The following is a 23,756-nucleotide window of genomic DNA, read 5'->3' as shown; positions in this document are numbered from 1 at the left end:
CGTTAGATTTTCGTTTTGTCTGCCATTGTCAAATCATGTTTAGAATCAACTAAGGATGGCGTGAACGTGAGGTTCACGTTCGCGTTCTGTGTGCGAACCTCAGAAATTTAGAGGTTCACGTTCACAAACGAACCTTGGTAGGCTCTGCACTGTGAACCTTCTTTATATATTACAATTTTCACTTCTTTATAACATATTTGGTTGAAGTTTATTGCTTTTCAACTGAGGGCTATACTCGTTGCATGGCGCTGACTGCACACAAATGATCAACACTAAACGAGCATGCACCTTGACGATCTCAAAACTTTTACTTGCTTTGTTACAAAAGTGTGCTCGAAATATCCTACTTTTCGTTTATGAATATTTAGTGACTCTTTGCTGTGAGCTTGACCCGAAATCACGCAACATCAAGAGTGAAATAGACTGCGTGTAGGACTGTAGGTAGTCAGCGACTGATGCTTATTCAACAAATATCATAAAAACCAAATCCATGAGATTGGGGTGTTGGCTACTGTTGTATAATTAGTTAATTGGGTAATATCGGTAGCAAATATAGAAACGCGTTTTACACTCTGCTCAATATCAACGTAGCAATACTCAGACGCCGAATACATTATCCGGTCTGGCCTGGACCGTTAAGGCGTAAGCTTATAATATTCCCCTGCAAGTCCTCGTCGAAATTGTTGGCAAAGAGACAAAAGATATTGATTTCATGGGATTATTATATCATTTGATTGCCCCAGTTGATACATTTGGCGACGTTTAAAACGTCAATATGTACTTCAGCCTTGTGGCATTATGTGGCTCGAGTCGTCGCAGGTGTCGTGTACATAAATATAGGCTGTCACTTCACTGAAATGTAGGGTTGGAAGTAGCAATATGACGTCACGTTACGTCATGAGGTTCACGTTCGCGTTCACACAGAACCCTTCAAAATGGTTCGCGTTCACACGACCCAGAACCTTTCAGAGGTTCACACCACCCCTAGAACCAACGCTTGATGCGCGTGTGATGCGATGAGACATTGAACCCCCCAACGTGAATCATACTCACCAGGATGTAGGAAGTGATTTCGTTCTCTTTATTGCCGTGTTTCCATATATCAAATGAATAAGAAGGGGTGTCTATGTACTGTATCCGATTGTACAGCCTGCAATGAGGAGCAGATCTCTATTGAAAGTAAAAATTAATGAGCTAACGTACAGCATCCAACATTTTGATCGGTGTTTGTGGGCTGACTAAAACCAACGAATGAATTGTATAACTGCTACCAAGGGCTTGCCCACTATACGCTTAGCACTCTGGGGTTGCGAGTAGCTTAAATTGTGATAATGATGCGATAAAGCTGCGTTTCCTTCTCATCTACATCGCCCCAAATCTCGACAGTGCTGACGAATACTGATGAATGCTGGTCAAAAGTTTGTTGACGCGCGCTTACGCTCTCATCTTCTGAGAATAACTCGATGATTGACTTCCTTGTTGGGTGTTGGTATTGTAAAAGCAAATGTTATTTTGTTCGAACTGGAGGGTGCCGTTTTCCAAACCCTTGACAACCTGAATGTCACCTTTATATTAGCTATCAGTTCCTCTGGTGTGGAAGTTCTGAGAATTTGTTTATTTTTAGTTCTCAATCGTGTTAAATGTTTCATGTCATTATTAAACCTTTTTGTCATAGATACATGTATAGATCGGTATAGTCATTAGTCATGATAGACAGTCAGTTATTTACTTGGACTCTAAACCCGGTGCTGTTGTGTGATTAATATAGGGTGAAATATTATCCTATAAGACCACAGATATGTTACCAGAATTTGTGAGTCACATACCGCAGAACCATTGAAGGCAGGCTATACGTAAAGGTGTATCCTGAAGAAACAATCTCACAACTGATAGTTGAGATAAATACACCATAATCGAAAGAATTAAGCTATGACAACTTCCGTCAACTCTTTCCACATGCTGTTACGTCGTTGTCATCTGACCCATATCCGCTTTGCGCGATTGATTAATATTTCGCCGAGCTGCATGTATGATTAGATTTGAAGCCACCTGCCACACACCACGTCAGCGGATGACTACAAAAATATCTATCTCTTCGTGCTCTACAGCTACTGCTGCTGCGGTATAGGGGAGATAGGCCTTAATTTTCCTTTATATTCGTGGAAGCAACGTAGTCCGACACGAAACTAGTCGCAGTAAATTGTCGCGCTTAGCAGTATTAGGCTATTTATGTACGCAGTAAAGGCGTTTATCGCCTTCATGAAGGAAATTAGTCGTACTAAAACTGAATATTAGTAGGGATAAATGCATAATATATTGTAGGCTTACCATATTTTGGAAATCTAAAAAGAGGACACTTTTTGAGAAATTTGCAAAACCGGTGAATTTTTTCCTCTGTGTGATCGGTTGACTAAAAAAAAAGGTCGTCTCTCCCAAAATACCGTTTTTCTCTCCACATTGCCAGGTGGATGACTAAAAAAAAAGGTCATCTTTTCGCTCAGAGCTAAAATCACCGTTTTTCACTCCGAAATACCCACCGGAGCTTCACTTCTGTGCTAATTTGCGGCATGTCACTCGCAATTTGCTCTAAATATGACCTAAATTTTCAAAAAGAGGACAAAATCTCAAAAAAGAGGACAAAAGGGCGTCCTCCGAGGACACTTTCAAAAAAGTCATAAAAGAGGACAAATCCTCTTAAAAGAGGACGTTTGGTAAATCTAATATATTGTGAATGCGAGATAAAACTGCAGCAAATCGATCTAGACCAGCAGTTCTCAACCAGTCCACCCCGTTGACATAAAACTGCGATGTGTCATGACCCGTCGGGCAAGCCATTGCTTGATCTAGATAAGTCAATTTACATATTATCCACTACTGAAATTACTGTGGAGTCATTTTGGCAGTGCATAGCATGCAATTGTATGAGATGGAATGGAACATAAATTTTCCACAATGGCGAGATTTGTGCATAAACGCAGCTGGAGGGAGGGGGCAACTCGAAGGGCATATCAACAAGATTAGGGATTGTTTTGTGGAAGATTTCGTAAAACTTCAATTTTTCTACCGTGCGTTATTACCAAGTATAGGTATAGGATGTTTTAAATGTATAAATATTATAGCGCTGTCTTCGGTCACTGAATGATAAAATAAAATATTACGTTTTGGCTTATATTCCTATTTTACTGCAGTGAGACCAATGAATGCATTCGGGAATTGAATATGGCCCGTGAGCAGAAACGTTTGCACAACCTTGTTGTAGATACCAAATAGAAATCATATTCATACGACATGGCGGATAGGATGATGATATGGGGATGCAGTCCTCTTGACGTTCGACCGACAGTCGAATGGCGGAAGGGAACGAAACCAACATTGAGGTGGTTTGACATAGTGCTGCGTTGGTACAGAACACACCCATATCGCTGGATCAGCATACATTACCTACTACCTATTTGACGACAAAACAATGGGACATTTACATATTTTCGTACCCTCTCTTCAAAGTTAATAATTTTAGTGCTGAAATTACAATGTTACAGATTTACAATGACTGCTAATAATAATCAATATGAGCTATACGAAACGCCCAATGTACGCCAAGATATTTCGTCTGCTACCGGCATCGCGAGATATCGGCATTCCGCTAACGGATTATGCAGTAACTCAAAGCCCGTTATACTCATCATTTTTGGAACCATCATCATCGCTATGCTTGCTGCAATCGTGTCGAGGACTTATGTGATCGAGAGACGTAAGTACATACGCATCAGTTTGATTTGTGTGATTACATAGTTATTGTGTGAGATTCCTACAGCCAGATGACCGGTATAACGAATTTCTCTATTTTGTAGAACATTAGCTACGCTGAATGTCATGGGACCAATAATATTGATATTCTAAACAGGAGTGTCACCAAGTCATGAGCCTCCGATTCACAAGTCATTTTCTGATTTCAACTTTTGACTCGAGTCCATTTCGATTTGGTCTCGAGTTCAATGCATGATACGAAATGTTGAGTTCGAATTCAAGTCATTGTAGGAAATGTGTGCTGCTGTAGCCTCTACAGTCTACTGTATACTTATTCGCAGCAGACAAACATCGTGCTATTTTTGAAATTAGGAAGGCTTTCGTTGCGTCATATCGCTACATATAGCTAAGGTTAATGAATGGTTGTGTGCTGCCGGAACTTTGCATCAATATTGCTTACCAACTTTGACTCAATTCCACTCGGCAGAAGCTAATATATCGATGACCAAAATTTTAGATTTTCAATAACAGTATTTCGGTTCGAGTTCGAAAACAATTGAGAATTGGCCACCGTAATTACTAATTTTTTCATACCTAAATTTTGTGCTTCAATGACTTCGCTTCTGCTGGTTAGAATTGAGCCAAATTTGTTACAAATCGACAGACAACTTCAACAACTTCATGGGGTTGAAAGTGAATTTGAAAACAAAATTAATTATTTGATATTAAATGCAATATTTTCCAACTCCTGTTGCTTCGCTGCCACATGTTAAAATTGAGTAAAACCTTTTCAACCAACCAAACAATTTTATCGAATAGCCGGTAAAACATGAATAAAAAAGATATTTTTGAACAACCTACTGCACAATACACATGTATGGCCTTGATTTTAATTGGTATAGTTTGTAGTCCAAATAAATTAATTTTCAGATCTTTGTCGATTATTTTGTTGCAATTTAATCGCACCGTTGTATAACCATACCATTTACACTCAAATTGCTTCTAGCCAAACACAATGACAGCACCATGATCTCCTTTAAACTGCTATATATAGAAACTCGATTGTTGCAGAGGCTTCCTTACTATCACTAAAGATATTTTGATTATTATCCCTCAGCAAATTAATTTTTAGGTCTGGCGGAAATTGAAGAACGGATAGCATTCTTTCAAAAGAACAATAGTAAGGGAATTGTCATGATCTCTTTTCTCATTCTTGGTTAAAATACAACAAGGGTATGGATGGCGAGTCAAACATAGGTCGCGAACGGTATAATTTTGGCCGCTTCTACTGGTTGGAATTGAGTCAAATTTGTTTTACATCGTCTTTGAAGACAGCTCAACAATTTCATGGGGTTGGCAGAAAAATTTGAAATTATTTGTTAGAATTGAACCAAATTTGGTGTGCAGCGTTTTCCAGGGTAACCTTACAATTGAATCTGTGAATGGTAAAATCCGAAAAAAAAACTAATTTTTGAACAGCTCTAATGTACGTGCTTATTATACCTAATCTGATACTCGTACCAACTGGGTCTGAACTTCGCAGCGGCAATTCTGCCATGTTGATCTGATGACGGGAGTGTATATGCGGATATTATCGAATCATACACATTTTATAGTGGGACCAGCACCGTGCGAGCATACTTCTACCAGTAGTCGATGTTTCTGGATATCGATGACAGGAGATAGAAACATCACGTACGCCGACGGTGGTAAGAAATGCAACGAACGCGGATCCTCCGTGGCGCAAGTGAAAAATGAAACCGAATATAATCGAATAATGACAAAATTCCGGAAACGTTTAAAGGCGAATGATATAACACTCGCTAGTACCTGGATACATGGCACCATTGACCCAAAGGAAGTTCGCTTGATATATGTATGCACTAGGGATGGTTCGTACCTCCAAAAGGTTTTGGTTTGTGTGAACGCGAACCTTTTTGAAAGGTTCTGCTTGAACGCGAACGTGAACCTATGACATGATGTGACATCATATTGCTAATTTCAACCCTACATTTCCGTACAGTGATATGTCGATGATAACTAGCGACGACTCAGGCCGTATTATGACGCAATGCTGAACCACATATGCTAACTTTTTAAACGTTACCTAATGTATTAACTGGAACGATGAAATGCTATAATATTTCCACAAAATCAATAATGTATACTGTACAGTTGCCTATAGCGTATAAATCGGGTTACAGTATAAGTTGGGTTATAGCCAAAACACAATCGGACGGATTTGGCTTTAATGATACAATAAAGATATCGAATCAAGACGGATCCCGTACGCCTGATAGATTCTTACATTAGACATCGATGTATTCTTTATATCAATTTTGTTGATGTAAATAATTGATTTTTGACTAAGGCCAATTCGCTGACTTCCTACATGTAGTGTGTTTCGTTCTTGCTATTGCATGATTGCGGACAAAGGTCATAGCAGAGAGTCACTAAAGATTCACAAACAGAATACTGATTATTCCGAGCAAACTTTCGACCAAATAATATTTGAAATTCGCGAAGTACAGGCTTGTTTAGTGCTGAATTTCTTTTGATGCTGCCAGCGCCAAAAGAGAGCCAGCGGAGAGTGGTGTGAAGTTGAATTTCAACCAAAAACGCCGTGTAAATGTATTACGTAAAAAAGGTTCACAGCGCAGTACCTACCAAGGTTCGTTTGTGCACGCAAACCTTCAAATTTCAGGGGTTCACACACAGAACGCAAATGTGAACATCACATTCACATCGTCCCTAGTTTGCACCAGTAACAATTAAGTCAAGCAAAAGATGTAAAATAGGACCTCGTCACATGCCCTATAGAATCAACGCCAAATGATAATTAATTACTTTCATCTTGATAATGCTCGGGAAAATTTTACTTTGGAAGAAAGAAAACCGCAGGGATTTCTCGTGCTATTCCGGATTGCATATAATGATTTTCCGACGCATCGATATTTATCTTTCAATTCTGTTCAAGTGAGCGTTGTGCTGCTGATATATTTTTGTTGATTAGTTCATTAGCAATCAAAAAGCTGTAACAAGCTAGCGATGCAAGTTTACTGCATCAATGATTGTAGGTAAATAAGAAATGACACTGCAAATCTTTGTTTTAAGGTAATTCAGGTTACCACACAATCATGCTAAATCATTTTGTTAAGAACTACTCAAAAGATCGTGATCGAGGTATTTTTTACAAATGGTACAGCGGATACCCGAAAGAAGAATGCTCAAAAACCCACATTTCTCTTTATGCCGACGATAAAGGAGATGATTATGAAGGAATGCTGAACAGATCACCAGACGAGAGCGTGCTTGCAGTTGCTTGTTACTTTGTTTCTGCCTAATTGATCGTCAGCAATGCAATAGTTGATACCATTGGCAGGAGTTATGCATACGATTTTCTCGTCTGATGTTTCCTGTTCTACCAACCAAGAGTATAGTGTCCAATACGTTCATATTGCCAAATTTATTCCATTCGAAGCTTTTCGACTGGCTCTCAACAGGAGCGAACGACAGTAAATGAGGTTAATCGAATTCGAAATATAGAAATACTTTTATCATTGTGACGTAATAATGACAAGTACAAAGAGTCGCAAACGGCAGTAAACAACACAAGGTTACGGTACAACATACACAAAATCAGTTGCAAAGTAGCCGAATGACAAAAATACACTAATGAAAGATTCCCAGCCTGTAAAGATGTTCCTTCTGGCGACAAAGGATCGGTTTTTGCAGCTTTCTATATTTCGAATTTGGTTAACCACAATTACTGGCGTTCGCTCCTGTTGAGAGCCAGTCGTAAAGCTTCTAGTGCATTGCTTCTCAAACTTTTTCAGTTTGCGACCCACCTTTTATCCCAATTTCATTCCGCGACCCACCAGACGCCCTTTCGCGATTCATGTTCAAACCACTGCTCTTAGACGCCAGTTTTTATCTTGTCAGTGCTTTACAGCTATCTGGAGATAATGTTAGTCCCTCTTCAAGCTCGATGCACCACTTGGGGATCGGAGTTCGGCAGTTAAGGTCCTGCATGTAACAGACAATTACAGACGTGAAAGGCTTATCTATAGATAAGCTCCTCGCCATCGTATACTTAAGGGGAGTTGTTATTAAGTCTGAAAGTGAACCGTGCTCCAAGTCGTCAGAGGCGGAATCATAATGAAGAGAATATCGGCCTGGTATAAATGACCATTGTATAAGACACCATGAATGCCACAAACTATAGTTCGTGTTGCGGCAAATGTTTGTAGATTATAACGATGAATCGGGCTGGATTGCTGCATTTCCCGATCACGTTCCCAAAGCCTTTGGAGGAAAGTATGAACTTGAATCTCACGCACGCACAATAATGCACTGTTGGATTTCACGCTCCAACAATATGACTGTGACGAAAATCTGGCTCACGAACTATTGTGAACACGGCAACGTGACTCGTGGCGTTTATGGGCGCAAAACAATAATTTGGAGTAGGAGAGTGTGCATTTACTCTACCAATGTTGAAAATTTAAAGTGTTTATATTATTTGAACAATTGAATCCGAAATTTAGATCGTCTTCGCGGCCCACCTGAAATAACGTCGCGACCCACCGGTTGAGAAGCACTGCTAGTGGAATAAATTTGGCAATATGAACGTATTGCTTGCTGCAATATTGAAGTTATGTACTTCCAAAGGCCTTTATAAATGATTGATTAAAATCTGATTTTGCAGTAGGCTAATTATTATCATCAGTATGGACTAGATGTCTTTAACCTTTTTGGGCTCGTGGCCAAGTTTCCTCTATGAAATTTTTCTGTCGGCCTGCTCAAAATAGGGAATAATTTTTAACATTTAACGCAGTGGTCTCTCAAACTGGCCTCTCATCAGCCTCATATCAGTGTTCGATCTTTATCTTACTTTTGTATGATTCCTCGCTTCTTTCATTCTCTTTCTGTGAGAACGGGTCTTTCTCTGTATTTTTAATGCAAATACGCTGTCGACACAGCAACGTAGCGGAGAAGAATCTCAGACAAACCTACGACTCTACTGAACTTTGCTATGATCAAAAAGACAATGTGGCTACGAAAACTACATTGACTCTTTGGTAGGGTTATCATTAGGGTGCTTTTTTTTCCTAAAACGAATTTTGACATTTTTTACCTTAAAAAACGAATTTTGACAAAATTTTAACCGCATGTATGTAAATTAGGTGTTTACGCACATAATGTTAGAATTGTAATACTTATCTTCATTTCTGATTGGAAAAGTCCTTACGAAGTAGCTTGGCCTGAAAAAAACTTTTTTGACTTAAAAACTGACAAATCTATACATGGAAAAACTTTATTTTAACGAAATCTGGAACTACGAAGAATTCCAGTAGTTACATCACGCTTTATGGTAGAAATAATTAAAATTTGTTGTGGTGCAACGAAAGATACTTTCTTGCATTCTCGAGTAGAAAGTGTCTGTCCTTACTAAGTAGCTTGTCAATGATGGAGAAAGAACGTTCAACAGCAGCAGTTGTTGGCTGGCAAGACTGAAGTTGTACGTACACTGGTGGCGACATACCATGTCGCTTCATTCTGACAATGGCGTCTACATCACTATTTTTCATCATGCGCTTCTTGATACAAGAGCCAATGCCCAAGCCGTCTTGCTTCAGTTTCGATATTGCGGTACGTTGAGCATAGCACCATGTAAACCATGTTTTATTTGACCGTTCATGATTCACAATGAGCAGACAATGGGCCGTCTAGAACGGTAAGCCTATAAAGTAGGCTACAAGCTGTAAAATGTCAAATTATAAAGTCACCGTCAGTGCAAACATCTAGAGATACAAACGAACTGTAGTTTTCAAAAAATTCGGGACTGAATAGACAAGTTTAATTTTTTGAACTAACTCTGCAATTTTGACAAAATTTTGACTTATTTTGCCATGTCAAAAATAAATCGACCTAGTTATCATATTTTGAAAACCGGAAATGAGGACACATTCGACAAGTTATGTCATACTAGCAGACCAGGAAACGAACGGGAAATACTATTGTGTTGACTAAGAAATGAAGGTCGTTTTATTCAACTCGACTCCAAAAAGATCACCTCTATCGTAAAATCGATTACGTTTGACTTTTTTTAGTCAACCTTGCGGTTTCAGTCCAGATTTCGCGTCATTTATGGCGCTACTTAGTTGTCTCTGCGTAATAGCCTGGTTGACTGAGCTATATAGGAGACCAAATTGCCAAAAAGGAGGACAGTTTGGCGTTCTCGGAGGACATTTTCGATTTCTGGAAGAAGGAGGATAAATCCTCTTAAACTAGGACGTATATTAACCCTACTCATTGGTCAATCAACACCAGTGTTGGGATGACTCGAGTCATGACTTGACTCGAGTCAGACTCGAGTCACCTTTTTCGTATGACTTGACTTGACTCGAGTCACTAGGCTAAAATGACTTGACTTGACTTGACTCGGCGCATCAGAAATGTGGATTGACTCGTGACTCGGAGAAAAATTCACGAGTCAATTTCAAGTCATCAATTATAATTATAATAATCGGTCTCGATAAAAATCACTGTATCTTGCATTTGTTCGGATTGTTCGCGAAACGCTGGTGTAACCCGTGAGAGCGACCAATTATTCAATGCTCGTGCGTTTTACTGAGCCTCCATTGTTCGTTCACAAATATATTGACCGCAAGCGAAGTGATCGAAGCCTACAGCTTACGTTGTCATAGACTAGTATAGTAATGTAATTTTATAGCAAAATGTATATTTCTGTTCTCCGTTGTTACCTTAACCAAACTTATTGTTTTATTGAAATTGAATTCGAATATAGTTATTAGATCGTCCTCAACCGTTGGCGCAGGCTCGAATTGTATCATATCAATTTATAAATGGGTAATGTATTGTATTGCATCTAATCTATTCGTTTCTCGTTCCCTATTTTGGTTGGTGACATAAACTGAGGCTATGCAACTATACGTACGTAGTTTAGCAGTTCTACTCATATGTGAGCGATACAGCGCCTTCTTGCGTGTATATTTAATTCTATATTCGTCCATCGGTTCAAAATCAATGACCATTCAATCTGTATTTCAGACAGATAGCAAAATGCCATGACGTAGCATACCTCATACTTCTAAAAGGCAACTTGACTTGAAATGTGACTTGACTCGTGACTTGACTTGACTTGACTCGACTTGACTCGAGTCACCTCCAAAAATCGAGTGACTTGACTTGACTCGAGTCACCTTCGAAAATCGATTGACTTGACTTGACTCGAGTCAAAATGCGCAATGACTCGAAATGACTCGTGACTCGAAGGTAGTGACTTGATCCCAACACTGATCAACACGTCCCGTTATCCATGATTTCAGGATGTAGCAAATTCGCGAATGACATACTGATCGACAATGTGCTCATATCTCATTTTGAAATCCGCTAGTGGGCGCTAAAAAGCGTTCGGAATTTGTGCAACAAAAATATGGTAACCCTACTTTAGGGCCCCTCTACTCTTTGGAAGATCGTAGAAGATCACAATAAAAATGACCTCAACCGCTGAAAAAGTGTTTTTTGTATATCCCGAACCTAAACCATCATCCGGAACGGTAAGATCGAAGATTCCTAGTATTTTCTTTATAAAACGAATAAGCCTAGTGGATATAATCAAGCTGGTTCATTACTATTAGCCTATATGGCGATTTGAGTTTCTCCGTATGCAGAGGTGCTGTTAAGTCATAAGCGAAATTGGGAGTGCATCCACAGATATTTGAATTGTCATTTTGTGTAACAATTATAATCTCCATGTAACTGGCTTTACTGGCATATAACGGTTTCACTTCTGTGAATTATTACTTTTTAATCCATTTTTCCGTTGTAAACTCGGAATCGAGTGTGTATTTTTGCTTCTCGGAATTGTGCGTAAATGACGACTCTTCCTTGCTGATGGTGACTAGAGTGAGACCACAACACCACTGTCGGATGGTTATAATGTGGCCTAGGAACAATTTAACATACTCGACATTTGCGATCTTGAGGGATAATTTGATGATAATATTTCGTACAAAAAAGCTCGAGAGTTGTAAGAAATTTGTTGGCCAGCCATTTATCAAAATAGCTTCGCTGGCTGCGGGTCGTATGTTTCACACCTTGTTGACCTATGTTGACACCTTTTCGAATTTTACATTGATAAAACCTGAATGCTGCAGAACTAAAATGAGCAGAAAATCGTCAATTTTAAAAAGGACGTTATTTTTGACCCCGGAGTTCTATTGTCCTCAAATAAACATTATTGTATTCGAAATTAAATCATATATGCGTGTACCAAATTTCAGAAGATTTGGGAATGTGATGGTTTCAACATTTGCTGAATTCAATTTTGAGGGAGATTTCAAAGACGAATGTGTCGTTCGCGTGGCAAACAAACTGCGATTCTAGTAAATGCGGAATAAAAGTTGTTGACTCATGTCCACGCTCATTTTTCCATGAATATCTCGATGATTAACTTCCTTGTTCCATGTTGGTTTTGATCAGGTTATGTTTTGCATACGCAAAAGTGCCAGCAGCGTAACAGATGGCGGAATTTTCCGGAATATTGGCACCCGCACAGACTACTATATCAGATACCAGTTCTACTGCGGAGGAAGTTGTGAAGATTTGTTTTGCGATAGTTCGCAAAGATATTCAAAGTGCTTCTCTGTGAGGAAGGCATAGTGTCGTCTACTTATACTCTGATGACGGATTATAGCAACCGTGGATTTTACATGAATTCTAGTTCAGCAGACATCGCATGTGATTAACATGAAACGATAAATTGACAGTCGCAGTAAATTATGAAGCACCAGGTCAGTCACCAGAGTTGTTAGTCACCGTCTCGCAGTGCCAGTTAAGTTATGATATGCCCTAATTATATCCACAACAAACCTGCTGGCAGCTGCTTCGTGTACCCTATTAGCTTTGTGTATTCAACTCAACAACCTATTGTTCCCCATTAAATATTGCGATGGTCATCAGCCGTTTACGAAATTGCGATAAAAATCACGAAATTCGATTTTGTAACTTCATCCTCGCTGTAGCTAGGCAATTTCCACATGTAGGAGAAACAATTGTCACGTGCGATATTTATTGTGTATTCATATTAAAATTGTTGCGACCTACATGTGAGATATCAAAATTTTCTTGGGCCTAAGACCTTCGAATCATAGTCGATGAATCGCGTACCACAGATTGCGCGCTTGTGTGCTTTTCTGCTAAAAGATGCTCATCTGGTGCGAGTTCGTTGCATTTATATTTCCGTCGCTTCGAAACACAACAGGATTCCGATAAAATGAAAAGATAGCAAGGTGTCGGAACGGCTTGGAGTAGTCTTTCCATCAGAAACTCAATTATAAAGGATGATATGTCAGGCATTAGGCCTACTAAACATTTCCATCAAGCGTTAAGATATTTATATATAAGACAATCGGTAAGATTAAGCTCTGGGGACATCCGATTATGATTTCCACGTTTTATGTATCATAGGCTCGTTTGGTCCATATCCATTTGGCGTGATTCATTGCTATTTAGTTGTAGCTCCATCGAGGTGTATGTTTCGATCTGAAATGCATGCCTCCTGGAATACATTACGTAAAGGAATACAACAAAACAATGCGATACCCTGACTCTCTGGTGTTGCTATTTAGTGACTTTTTGCAAGCCGTATTTTTCCCTTAAATCCACGAAAAACGTTATCACATTTTCTACAGTACTAAATCAATATCATCAGTCATCACCATGCACATAATACCGGCGTATATCACACATCCTACTCCACATGGTAGTATTCATTGTAATGTTGTTACTACAAGAAAAATTATGATGAGTTTCGAACTCCCTCAAATACACCCTCGTTATTCTACCGCATGGTAAAATTACTCCTCTTATTCATATTATTGAGGGATAAAGCATACATACTATGATCATTGTTCATGTGTGAATAATGAATATGTTTGCAGTAGAACTACGTTTTCGATGCGAGACTTAATTACATTGTCAGTAATTACTTATATCATTGCGATTTTCAATTAGAACTATACCAATTTCATCTGAATTACGTAATTGCTGCAATGAAACACTGCTGTTGGTATTCTGTATGAAATATGTAAGTGAAAGTTGTATTTATAGTAGAAATAGGAGAAAAACTCATCAGTGGGAGCATTATTAACGGCTATATACTGCATACAATGAAAATCCTAAAAATTTATAAACGGAGCTGGATTGAATTTGTCAGGCTCCCCGGCATACGCATTATAAACTATCGGAAACATGCACATGCTGCAACAGGAAAAATATAATATTAGTTTCGAAGCCCAGGGGATGGTATTGTTTGTGAGGAAGATATGAAATTTCGTCGATAACTAATATCTGTGTCGCATTGCATTCTAGCAATATAAGCATTATATGACTTTAATACGGGCAGTTTTTACCGTTGGTAACAAATGGATTGTTGTTGACCAAAAGCCATGGATTCGTTTCTGAACACGTCCTTCAAAAATATTCTTTCAAATATCTCAATCAAAACACATAAAAATGAAACGACTGAAGCGTTTTTTTTTCTCCATTGTAAATTGCAGATACGGGACACAGGTAGACACCGCTTAGTTTTACAAATAAATTGTCACACTCGCGCTCACTTTGAAAAGCGTCAAAGTCGCACACTGCGGTAGTGGAGAGGTTTTGCAACGTCACATAAAACAATTTGTTTATGTGGTATCAAACATGAATGTCAGCCAGGCTAGATCACAGGTGGCAACTCATTGCCCTATCATTAATTTGTCTGAACATCGTTTCATTGAAGTTTTAAAATGGGCTAGTTGCAGTATGAAACACGTGCAACAAAACAATTCGCATCTACATAAAGCGCATCTACACTGTAAAAAATCTGGTAGATTTACTGGGAAATCTCTGTAAATTTTACCACAAATTACCGGTCGCAGCCAATTACAGTGCGTAGCTTGTCATTTTACATTTTGATGTGTAATATTACCTTAATATAGCTGTAAAGTAAGTTACCAGAATTTCTTCGCAAAATTACTGACAGTTACTCGTTACTGCAGTTTACCGGGCTACTGGCAAAATTGATTAGCTTCAAAATGTATACGTAGATCTGAATGTTACTGATATATCATTCTATAGAGGTGATTTCACCTGATTGAACCTCGTTTGCGAGACTGGGGTCTGTCATACCGAAATTGTTGGCCCTAGTATCAATTTAAGCTTAGTAGGGTACAAGAAATAACTGACGATCGTAGCTAATGTGGTACACCGTAGCCATATTATATTATAAGGCAATGGCTGTACGGCCAGTCTCGCTGGTTACATTCGTTGTCACGGATAAGGCTGATAAGTTAGAAAATTAGTTCAGGATGTATAATATTGCTCGGGGAAACTAGAAATATCAGCACCGCATGCTCAGCTAACCATTTGTTAATGGCGGACAAGGCGACCTGTAATAGGTTACATTAGGTGACTGCTTTTTCTGAGATTCGTAGTAAACAACCAACGCACAACTGTGACATCACAAGCAGCGTCTGGTTAGGTAAGTACAGTAAGTAGTGAACAACACATGGAATATACATCAATTTATACGAAATTAGATGAAAAAAGGGACTATATGCAATGATAAATGTTTCTGTATGGAAAAAACGACCCAGATCAAACATTATAAAGTGGCCAGTAAATATTATTGGTGTCATGTGTCAGCGGATGAATACCATTTATTTCGAAATCGTTCGAGTGTCGTCTGCCCAGTGGCCATTAGTGAGATTTGAGCAAAGGGTGGAGCGAAGCTTGTGCTTGAAGAAAGTGAACACGATCGTTGAAGATTCCTAGGAATGCTGAATGGCATACGCATCTTAAAAGGTAATACAGTACTACATAGTATTTGTTACCGTGAATATCTGACTCTGCACACCAGCCCTTGATGACTTAGATTTCATGATTGATATATTTCATTCGCCGCATTCTCTGTTCTATTTTTGGATATTTGTCGACTTATATAGTGACCACATACTCCGCTGCGGAGGAGTTGAAACTGTTGGCTTGGTAATGTCATTTTCGGGCCATAGCATAGATATGTTTTCATCCACTGCTGGATTTTTTTGCCACACATGCCACCTTAAATTAGGAACCTTTTGCTTCAATACAGAGATAAAGTCATGAATCTCTGCTATGTCATGTAAAAGGCGGAGCCGTCATCACACAATGTGCCAGTACCGGTACTTCAAAACATGTTATATTTTTGTTAGCCTATTTGTCTTAGTCTTTATAATGTCATGTCCACTGTCCAGGTTAGGAACTTTGCTTTATATAGCTACTTACGCACGAATTCTTTTTAGTGGAACTGCAAGATACTACTTACACAGAAGGAATGAGAACGAGAAAAAGAAACAATTGGAAGTTTGGCCAGTGGTGGAATTAATTCACGTTTTCTTGAGACCACTCGTGTTACTGCATGTCTCCTAAAGAAGAATTAGACCTCCAGCAGCAATATTTTTCCATCGATAACCACTTCATCGTGATATCATGAATGAATATACAGTTTATTCCAATGACGTTTTGTGGATGTGAAGAAAATATTTTTGCACCCTAATATCCCCCCTCTCCAACTCTAATATCCCACTCTACTCAACCCAAAAATCCCCCCTCCCCAGTCCTAATATCCCCCTCTCCTCCAACCATAATATCCCCCTTCCATAACAAAGACAAAAAACAATTTATTTTGACGTTTATAAATTTTATTGTGTTCATGTGAAACATTTGTCGGTGTCATGGGGAGCACTGTTTCGATCTGGGGCGTACATCGAAGAAGCGCCAACATATCTATGCTATGGCCCGGAAATGACATTACCAAGCCAACAGTTTCAACTCCTCCGCAGCGGAGTATGTGGTCACTATATAAGTCGACAAATATCCCAAAATAGAACAGAGAATGCGGCGAACGAAATATATCAATCATGAAATCTAAGTCATCGAGGGCTGGTGTGCAGAGTCAGATATTCACGGTAACAAATACTATGTAGTACTGTATTACCTTTTAAGATGCGTATCCCATTCAGCATTCCTAGGAATCTTCAACGATCGTGTCCACTTTCTTCAAGCACAACAAGCTTCGCTCCACTCTTGGCTCAAAAGTCTCAAATCTCACTAATGGCCATTGGCCACTGGCCAGACGACACTCGAACGATTTCGAAATAAATGGTATTCATCCGCTGACACATGACACCAATAATATTTACTGGCCACGTTATAATGTTTGATCTGGGTCGTTTTTTCCATACAGAAACATTTAGCATTGCACATAGTCCCTTTTTTCATCTAATTTCGTATAAATTGATATATATTCCATGTGTTGTTCACTACTTACTGTACTTACCTAACCAGACGCTGCTTGTGATGTCACAGTTGTGCGTTGGTTGTTTACTACGAATCTCAGAAAAAGCAGTCACCTAATGTAACCTATTACATGTCGCCTTGTCCGCCAATAACAAATGGTCAGCTGAGCATGCGGTGCTGATATTTCTAGTTTCCCCGAGCAATATTATACATCCTGAACTAATTTTCTAACTTATCAGCCTTATCCGTGACAACGAATGTAACCAGCGAGACTGGCCGTACAGCCATTGCCTTATAATATAATATGGCTACGGTATACCACATTAGCTACGATTGTCAGTTATTTCTTGTACCCTACTAAGCTTAAATTGATACTAGGGCCAACAATTTCGGCATGACAGACCCCAGTCTCGCAAACGAGGTTCAATCAGGCCAAATTACCTCTAGAATGATATATCAGTAACATTCAGTTTTACGTATACATTGGCTGCAGCGATTTTGATGCTAATCAATTTTGCCAATAGCCCGGTAAACTGCAGTAACGAGTAACTGTCAGTAATTTTGCGAAGAAATTCTGGTAACTTACTTTACAGCTATATTAAGGTAATATTACATATCAAAATGTAAAATGACAAGCTACGCACAGTAATTGGCTGCGACCGGTAATTCGTGGTAAAATTTACAGAGATTTCCCAGTAAATCTACCAGATTTTTTACAGTGAACTAGGATTTGTGGGAAATGCGTTGAAAACGGGTTTATGACTACACACGAGTAGGAATGAAAAAATGATTTCTTGAATGCCTGTCAATGCTGGACAACAATGCGAGTATATCATGGTTTTATCAGGCTGATATGGAAATCTCTATCGATGCAATGCTGAAAAACACCACACAGCTGATGACTTTGCATTCATGACTATGTCTTATCGCTCATAAAGTATGCGCAAATAAGTCATATCATGACTTCTGTGGTCTGCATCGCCAAGTTCACAAAGTGGCGGAAATCGAGGTCGAGACGTATTCGGTCTTGAGTTTGAAGCCTCGAAATTGCGGGGATAAATCGGTCAAAATGACAGTTCGACCGACACAAAATTTGGAAACCACTTTGGTTCGCTCAATAATCACAATGATAGTAACTTGAACCGTCATTACGAAACCAAACACGAAAACTTTGCCTCGAGTTAGCCAACGAATACAGATTCACAGAGCAATAAGATTACCGAGCTGAAATCTTTCCAAATGCTCAGCAGAACCTGAAGGAACTGCCGCTTACTGCTGTTACGTCATATCAGCCTATTTTCAAACATTTTGCAGCCCAGGTGGAGACGCACCGTATCACCACAAAATAATATACCTCATTCGACAGCCTACATTTCATCGTGACGTAATGGAATTCGTATATTTGAATTTTTGTGTTGTGGCTCTTTCAAAACGAAGATTTTTCGATGCGGCTCGCACATGAAGCAGGTCTGCCCATCGGATATAGCTTTCCATAACGCTCGAATATATGACCGACAATGTATTTTATCTGTGAATCACAAACTAGATATTCTCCTCCCCGAGTACAAAATCATCCCTTTCAAAATTGAATTTGTGTTGTCCTGCAACCGTAATTCGTGAACGGCCGTGACTGTTTTATTTTTCACCGATCCGAAATTTCCTTTTTCTGGTAAAATGCTATTTTAAAATATTATGTCTTCAATCCAACGCCATCATTGACTGCTTTTCATTTCTTACGCCATTATGGACCGTGGTACAAAAGACCAACAGGTGATAAGCGCCAAATTCTTCGTTTAATAAACAACAAGAAACAACTAAATATTGTTTTTTTACAACCACCCAAGATTTTCAACTTCTTTTGGAATAAATCTTATATTAATTGGAGGTACGTGTAGAGTCCATGGATCTTTATTCAACGGCAAACATATACAAATAGCTTCCGATATCAAAGGAAGGCTCTTATTGATCATGCAGCCTAACAACATTGTAACCAGAGATCATGGTGTGATATGTACTACTAAGTTTGAATGATTGCATATTTTGGTAATTAGGCATGTCTAATTTTTGCTGAGACAAACTAAACTGATTGTCATACCAATTACAGACTACAAAATTAAGATGACATGAGACGCCGCTTAGATATGCAAGTTTCTCAATATAGTGTTGACTGGTGATATACCTTAAACTATTCCGCAGTAAAGTGCTAACGAGGGAGCAGGCTATTTATTTATTTACATGTTTTTGAAGGCTATTGGTAATCATTGTCATGCTGATCTCATACGCGTAGAGTGTAGAAATGAGGATTTGAAGTTTGAATAGGAGATACCAGGCTGCAATCAATATTGCGAATAATTTCATCAGGTGGTTACATTAGTTAAATCCAGGTTTGTAACTTGTAATGACTCGTGTTCGACTATGAGTCGCGATTTTTTGATGACTGGACTTGATTCGACACTAGGACGGCCAAAGGACAACGTTTCATTATAATTTCGAAGAATAGTAAAGTTACCATAAGATTGCTATTTCGTATGTTAGCATTGGTACTTGAACATGCAGCCAGAAACAGTAAAAGTGAGGAAAATTGGTATATTGTGAACAGGACCGTAACTGCCGCACCCCAAAACCCCAATTGGGAGGTGGGTGAGCTCAAAGATTGGCCAATATGTTTTTGGGAATTGAAATATAATATAGATTATGTCTTTGAAAAATAATGAAACCTTTTTTCGAAATTGCCAATTATCTTAATTATTGGGTACTCCTCCCCAAAGAAAAAATACGCATGATTTATAGAAATGGGCATTTTGACGTTGGCGATGACCGCACCACGATGTACCAAGAAATATAGTTTTAGGCCAGGTTAACTTGCGACTCTAGGAAGTGTGCCGCAACGATCGGCGGCGAGAAAAGCTTGGGCGAAAAGGACTACCCTTATGCTGACCGAAAACTTCTATAAATATATATATATATTAGGTTACATATATATTTAATTGTCCATAGGCTGGCGCTGAATGTTCCTGTCTTTGCAATCTGAACCCAACAAATATTTGCCAGTGAAGAAATGCCTATTTTAAATCGTGTGCGTCTTGCAGTTTAGTACGTTTGGACGATTTCAATATATTATGACATAGCAGACAGGATGTCACGAAATAACATCATGTAACGAAGTAATTATTCCAGCGGGTCCGCCCGCCCGCCCGAAGATGTTTAGTTATCATTTACGAGGCCTACAATTTCCGAGACACCTCACTCAGCTCTACCGGTAAATCTGATTACGTGAGCAATATATAGCAATATATATGCTATTCCGAAGCCCTCCAGAACTTAGGTTTATCACCCTATGGGAGGGTTGCAAGGCGAACGTTTTGGGAGGCTAACGAAGTGTTGTTTCGGTCCTGATTGTGAATGCAAGGCATTCGATATCAGTTGTAAAGAGCGAATTTCATAAGAATTTAACTTGAAACTGAACAGCCAATCCTACCATACATAGGTAGGCTATGCGTTGCACTCACGCTCTATCTGTCATGCGAAGTGCGCAAAATATACCAATTTCGAGGGAGATTTCAGAGACGAATATGTCATTAGCGTGGCAAGCAAACTAGAATTCTAGTAAATGCGGTTTGGAAGTTTAATGACTCATGTCCACGCTCATTTTTCCATGAATAACTCAATGATTAATTTCCCCGTTCCATGTTAGTTTTGATCAAGTTATGTTTTGTATACGCAAAAGTTCTAACCGCGTACAGGATGGAGGAATTTCCGGAATATTGGCACCCGCACAGACGACTACAGCAGATACCAGTTCTTCTGCGGAGGAAGTAACGAAGATTTGTTTTTCGCTAGTTCGCAAAGATATTCAAAGTTCTTTTTTCTTAGAGTTAGGCATAGTAATTATGCAGGATGTATTCTACTTAGACTCTGTTGACGCATTAGCAACGGTGGATTTGACACGCATTCTACTTCAGCAGACATCGCATGTGATTAACATGCGATGAATTGACAGTTGTAGTAGATTATAAGGCCACAGGCCACTCACCAAAGTTGTTATAGTCACCGCCTCGCATAATTCCTGATATGCGTAATGTCCACAACAAACCTGCCAGCCGCTATTTCACGTACCCACTTAGCTTTGTGTATTCAACACAACAACCTATTGTTCCCTATGTGATATTGCGATAGTCATCAGCCGCGTTCGAAATTGCCATATAAACCACGGAATTTGACTTTACAACTTCGTCCTCGCTAAAGTTAGGCAGAGAAGAATTTGTCTCATGTGATATTTATCTTGTAATCATATAAAAATTGCATTATTAATCAAAATTTTCCTTCGACCAAAAACCTTCGAATTAGTCGATGCAGAGTGTATAGCTTAGATTGCACGATTGTGTGCTTTGCATCTAAAATATGCTCATCTGCGGTGCGTATTCGTTTTATTTATATTTTCGTCTCTTCGAAACACAACAAGATTGCGATAACATAAAAAATAGCGAAGTGTCCGAACGGCTTGGAGTATAGTCTTTCAATCGGAAGCCCAATTATAAAGGATGATATGTCTGGCATTCGGCCCACAAATCATTTCCATCATCAAATGTATATATATATATATATCACTAGCAGTAAGATTAAGCTATGGCGACATCCGCTAATACCTTCAAAGTTTTATGTATAATATGAACGTTTGATCCATATCCGGCTCAAGTGATTCGTTGATATATAGTTGGAAATCCATCAAGGTTTATGCTTCGACCTGAAATGCATGTCTCCTGGAATAGGCCTACATTACGTCACGGAATACAACAAAAAATTATGATACCCTGATGCTCTGCTGTTGCTATGTAGTGGCTTTTTGCAAGCCGTCTTTTTCCCTTATATCGACTAAAAAATTTCCCCGTTTTCGGCAGTTCTGAATCAAAATTAGATCAAAATTTTAGCGTTATAGGTCAAAAAATGTCAAAAATTGTAAACAAAGTCAAATTTTGTTAACAAGCTGCATTTCGTTTGTATCGTAGATTTTGCACTGACCGGGAACTTATCATTTGACATTTTACGGCTTGTAGCCTACTTTATAGTCATCCTGTTGTTTGCTCATTGTGAATTATAAATATTCAAATAAAACAAACATTGGTAACATGATGTTATGCTCAACGTAGGCCTACCCCAAATACAAAGTCAAGCGAGACTGCGTGGGCATTGCATGGTTCTTATATCAAGAAGCGCATTAGGAAAAATTGTTATGTAGACACTATTGTCAGAATGAAACAATGCAGTGTGTCCCCAGCAGTGCACGCACGCACAACTTGAGTATTCCCAGCCAACAACTGCTACTGGTGAACGTTCTTTCTTCAGTCTTGGCAAGCTATTTATTTAGTAAGGACAGGCACTTTCTACCCCAGAATGTAGGAAAGTTTATTTCGTTGTACCACAACAATTTCATTATTTTTACTATAGTACGTGAGGTAACTACTGGAATTCTTCATAGGGTCAGATTTCGTTAAAATCAAGTTTTGTCATGAAAGAAATTGTCAGTTTTTGAGTCAAAAAAGTTTTTTCAGGCCAAACTAAGGACAGACAGTTCGATCCAGAAATGATGACAAGTCGTACAATTCTAACATTCTGTGGGAAACACCTAATTTGCATACGTTAGGTCAAAATTTGGTCAAAATTAAGTTTTCGAAGGTCTAAAAATGCCAAAGTTTTGATTTTTTTAGGTCAAAATCTTTCGTTTTTTAGAAGAAAAAAATTACCCTAGTCATCATCATGGACATAACATTGGCGTATATCACCCATCCCACTCACCATGGCAGCACTCGCTGTAATGTTGTTACTATAACAAGCAAACTTATTATGAATTTCGATCTTCCTCGAATGTACCTTCGCTAATCCACCCCCACCGTAATAAGCTAATCCTCTTATATCATATTATTGAGGGATGAAGAATAAGTAATATGCAGAGGTGGTCAAAGTAGCCAAGAAAGCTACTCAAGTAGAAGTAGAAGTAGAAGTAGCGACGAAAATATCTACTCAAGTATGAGTAGAAGTAGAATTGACTGATTTTAAATCTACTCAAGTAAGTAAGAAGTTGTGAAAATGATCATAATTCGTTCACACGGAATGTCAAAAGGTGCAAATTTAGCAATGCGAAAGGTGCCTAGCTTGATTCATATTGATGCATACCAGGAGGTATCCAGATTTCGACAGCATAGGATTTCGTCTGCATCATGGGATGAAAATGATAGTATTGAAATATAAATGCGATACTAATCCTCTGTTTACTCCAACAGCACGTTTTAGACAATATCATGGTGTGGCGCCCTCCCCCGCGCGATTAGTACATGTTAATCAAAAGTATGGTGGATCGTAGAAATGCCATGTTGTGTAACTTTATTTCCGAAAATTAAAGGCATTACTTCACTTGCTTTCACGCTTCAACATGTATGTTATCCAGACAAACGAACTGATATTAATTAGAACTCAAAGTATATGATACTGGGAATTGAAAGTGAAATATAATTACTACTTCTAAAAGCGGATCATGCATTTCATGTCTTCAGTCCAGAAAGTTTGGAAAGTTGGTATGCTAAAAACAGCTCTGATACTAAAAAAAGTCAGAGTCCACTATTCCAGATTAGGACACGTCATGGACTGCTAGATCACGATATGATAAG

General features: G+C 38.8%; 1 protein-coding gene and 1 long non-coding RNA gene across 2 annotated transcripts in view; both read left to right on the top strand.

Moving 5' to 3' along the window:
- LOC145438202 (uncharacterized) overlaps positions 1 to 23,756 on the top strand; it is a 132,302-nt gene that overhangs the window by 81,191 nt on the left and 27,355 nt on the right. The gene's annotated exons all lie outside the window — the stretch shown is intronic.
- LOC145437117 (uncharacterized) lies at positions 14,879 to 16,310 on the top strand. The gene is made up of 2 exons (XR_013914584.1): positions 14,879 to 15,621; positions 16,098 to 16,310. It is a non-coding gene; the product is annotated as an uncharacterized LOC145437117 (long non-coding RNA).

This window comes from Botryllus schlosseri, chromosome 4 (genome assembly GCF_051294905.1).
Source record: "Botryllus schlosseri isolate E-star chromosome 4, Bs_hap1, whole genome shotgun sequence".
NCBI classification, from domain to species: domain Eukaryota; kingdom Metazoa; phylum Chordata; class Ascidiacea; order Stolidobranchia; family Styelidae; genus Botryllus; species Botryllus schlosseri.
This window is presented reverse-complemented; position numbering and strand designations above follow the sequence as displayed.